Source organism: Mustela erminea, chromosome 11, assembly GCF_009829155.1.
Source record: "Mustela erminea isolate mMusErm1 chromosome 11, mMusErm1.Pri, whole genome shotgun sequence".
Classification (NCBI taxonomy): domain Eukaryota; kingdom Metazoa; phylum Chordata; class Mammalia; order Carnivora; family Mustelidae; genus Mustela; species Mustela erminea.
The window spans coordinates 71,114,904-71,119,042 of NC_045624.1; the positions used below are offsets into that span (position 1 = coordinate 71,114,904).

General features: G+C 46.8%; 1 long non-coding RNA gene across 1 annotated transcript; it reads right to left on the reverse strand.

Moving 5' to 3' along the window:
* Positions 1 to 5: 5 nt before the first annotated feature.
* Positions 6 to 4,115, reverse strand: LOC116569058. The gene is made up of 3 exons (XR_004276834.1): positions 3,876 to 4,115; positions 2,890 to 3,009; positions 6 to 94 (listed from the first exon to the last, which is right to left on the reverse strand). It is a non-coding gene; the product is annotated as an uncharacterized LOC116569058 (long non-coding RNA).
* Between the last annotated feature and the right edge of the window lie 24 nt (positions 4,116 to 4,139).

Here is a 4,139-nt window from a genome sequence, read left to right on the forward strand (position 1 = left end):
TCAGCCTCACTTCGTAGCTTAGTGGTTGCATACCTGTTTTCAGGATCCTGGGTATTCTAGACTTGACACACTTGGAGACATCCCAGTGAATATGCTGGTGGCATGGCCCAGGGAGAGAAAGAAGAAAACTTGTATTGAATGCCTACGATGTCACAAAACCTCATTTAGTGCTTATGACAACCCTGAAAGAAGCTACTACCCCGATTTTATTTAAACTGATGATCAATGGAGGGACCATGATTCCTATCCTTGGCAGACACAACCTCTGCTCTGACACCACATCCCAAGGCCCTCAAAGAGCCCTGGGGCCTGGGCTGTGGCTCAGGCATTCTTGCTCTGAATCTAGGTTTCCCCAATAGTAGAACGAAATACTAACCACTTTCCAGGACCTTCGCAGGAATTAAGACCAACTGTAAAAGTGGTTGAGGAAAATAGATAAAGACTGTTGTCTCCTTGTTTTAGAACCATTCACCCAGTGAAGGGTGTCTAGGGGTCGCGGTGAGGAGTCCATAAGTTACTACGTGTGAGGTTGTAATCATCTTCTACATAAATTTCTTGCACCCTAATACATGTCTCCATCTCCTAGTGCATACTTCTCTTTGTACTTCACCCACATATTACTCCCTCTCATTCACAGAGAACCTTGACCCCTGGCTCACCAGCTTCCTCTCCATCATAGGACACCATCCTGGGTTGGGTCAACATCCACATGAACACCCAAACCCTGTTTCCTCCATTCTTTCGCAGCCTACATCTCCATCTCCATCTCCTGTTTTTGTCAGTTCCATAGCTTCCAGTCATGCCCTCCACCCTTCTGAGATCATCAGGAAGAACTCCATTTTTTAACCTCTTGTATCACAAAGTAACTCTAACCACCAAATCAAGAAATAGAATGTTACCACCACAAAACCCCCCACTTGCCCCTTACCCAGAGATAACAGCTACACTGACTTCTGCCATCATAGATTTTGTAGAGTCCCTTTGGTTAAGAAAGTTCCCTTCTACTTCTATTTGTATAACAAATGTGTACAATTTATCAAATGGCTTTCTCTGTGAGATTATCATAATACTTTTTCTTCCTTATCTGTTAATGTGTTGATTACAGGGATATATTTCTGAATGTTAAATTAACATTACAACTCCTGGAATGAACCCAACTTGGTTGTGATATGCTATCCTTTTCACATATTGCTGGGTTTGGTTTACTAATAATTTTAAGATTTTTTGCATCTATGTTCATGAGTAAGATGGACTTATAATTTTCCTTTCTTATAATATCTTTGTCAAATTTTTGCATCAAAATTATGTTGGCCATGGGGCGCCTAAGTGGCTCAGTGGGTTGAAGCCTCTGCTTTTGGCTCGGGTCACAATCCCAGGTTCCTGGGATCGAGCCCCGCATCAGGCTCTCTGCTCAGTGGGAGGCCTGCTTCTCTTCCTCTCTCTCTGCGCGCCTCTCTGCCTACTTGTGATGTCTGTCAAATAAATAAAATCTTTAAAAAAAAATTATGTTGGCCAAACTAAAGACTTTGGATTTCATCCTGGGTGACACAGGAAACTAACTGAGGTTCTTCTGTGGGCTGATATGAAAGCATAAAGGAAAGAAAGCAATTTATAGAACAATGTATAAAATATGATCACTTTATGTAAATTTAAAAGCTGTATGTGTGTGATGAATACTTGTTTTAGTCCATTAGAAAACTGTTGTCAATTGATGGTTACAGAATTGGTGAGGGAGACTTTCACTTTTCATTTTGTATTGTTTGAATTTTTTTCACTACATCATCTGCTCCTTTTATTAAAAAAAAAAAGAAAAAGAAAGAGAAAATATCTAATGGGAGGGGCACCTGAGTGGCTCAGTGGGTTAAGTCTCTGCCTTCAGTTTGGGTATTGATCTCAGGGTCCTGGGATCAAGCCCTGCATTGGGCTCTCTGCTCAGAGGGGAGCCTGCTTCTCCCTCTCTCTCTGCCTGTCTGTCTACTTGTGATCTCTCTCTCTCTGTCAAATAAATAAACAAAATCTTAAAAAAAAAAAGTAAGAAAAGAAAATATCTAGTGGGAAAAAAGGAAACAACAGCAGTTTTTCAGCCTTAAAAATCCTCTCCTAGCTGGAGATAGTGGTGTACAGTGGTTTGGGTCTCCTTCAAGGACTGGTGGCTGGACATCCTCACGCAGCTCTGGTCACTGTCTGTCGAGTGAGGATGGTATTGCCCACCTCAGGGCTGTGTGAAGATTTGATCAGTTCTTGTGCTTGGCTTTTCCTAAGTCAGTAAGTGGGCTTCTCCAAGCAGCAAAGCCATTAAGTCCTGTGCAGACTGCGCTAGAGCATAATAGAGCCATGTGCCATGGGTGCAAACAGGGCTGCTAGGCAGAGAATGTGATGGGGCCAGGAGCGGAGGGGCAAGTTGGGAGGTGAGGGCAATGGGTGCGAGGAAAGAACTCAAGAAGGCAACTCAATGAAGTCCGTAACCCAATCCCCTGCTCCCTTCCTGGGACCTCAGAAAGAGCATGAACCACAACCATCCAGGCTGGGCTCCCCAGTGCCCAGGTGCCAGTGAGAGATCTCAGACTGAAACAAAATCAGAGAGAGAGAGAGAGACTCAACCTGGAAGCAGGGAAAGGGTTCAACTGCACACAGAGACAATCTGTGCCTGCGGGGATGCCTGAGAAAATTCTACTCACCGTGTGTGTGTGTGTGTGTGTGTGTGTGTGTGTGTGTGTGTGTGTGATATAGAGAGCCAGCAAGCGCTGTAAAGACAGCCTGGTTTCAAAGAGAATACTGTGCATCTTGTTTTGTGTCCTGGTGGGTATGGTTACTGTGGGACTCCTTGGGCACTCAGACCCTTGTCCTGTGCAGCTCCAGGGCAGAGCACCTGCGTCTCTGCTTACTTACCTGTCAGGCGAGGATGACAAGAGCACGACCCTCCCAGGATCACAGTGAGGAGTCGGTAAGTTAGTACATGTGAGGCTGTAAACACTTCTGCGTTTGGTAAGTGCCGGGTTAATGTTGATTCTGAGTCCAATAGGAGAGGAAGATGAAGCTTTTTTTTTTTAATCAGATCAGTCAAGTCTTTGGTTATACCCTCCTGACAGGTAACCTTGGGAAAATGTTAATTAACTCAAATCATCTACGCAGAACAAACTAGGGAGAGAGACTGTGGATGGGACAGAGCGTGAGTGGGACCTGTGACACTGCCAGCAGGTGCAGGAGAGGAGAGCCCAGGCAGATATGCTTGCCAGCCTTTCCCTTTTTCATTCTCAGCAGGGGCTTCATGATGTCCATCTCTCACTCCAGACATACCCTCCCTGTGAGAACCCAATGCCATCACTTTGTTGTGCGGGTGTCCCATGGCTCCCAAACCGTGCCCTGTCCTCGGGCTGTTCCCTCTCCCTGGAATGTGCTCCCTCCCAACGCTTCCCACCCCAGCCTGTCCTCTCCAGAATCGGCTCAGGATGCCTCTCCGTTCTCCAACTCCCTGACATAGCTTCTCTGCTCTGTCCCTTCCTTTGCATCCATGTCTCCTCCACGGGACTGTGAGCATGCGAGGACAGGAAGCTTAGCTTTCTTCTTCTTTGTGTTTCTTCTCTGCCCTGCACACAGTAGGCATGCCCTGATGGACAGTTTAACGGGCGGGTTAATACATCAGTCAGCCTGTTCTCAGAAGCAGTCTCCATTCAGGACAAGCATCTGTCCCCAAGCCTCTCCTTGCTGTCCGGCTACCCCGTTGTCTGACTTCTCTCACCCGGCAGCCTGAATCAGGCTTCCCAGGTTCATTGGCTGGCAGCCTGGGGGAGGCATCTCCTTATACCATGGGGGGTGGGGGTGCGTTATCATCCCCCAGAAAAACCAATGCCTGCTTTGTCAGAACCAAGTCTTACTTATTTGAAATAATTGTTCAGGGTCCCTAATGGGGTTTCTGAAGTATCTTCCTCCTGCTCAAGAGAAGGACACCAGGTCTTCTGGAAGCCTTGGGCTAAGGGTTTAGGACTCTGACATGTCATTGGCTTTGGAGGTTCAGGCGTAGGCCTCCCTGAGACTCAACACACAGCCTAGACCACTAGGAGTCTCAGCAGATAGACTTGACTGGGAGCCCCTCTTCTAGGCCACAGGACCCCTGGCCCAGCTAGTGCTCCAACTGCCAC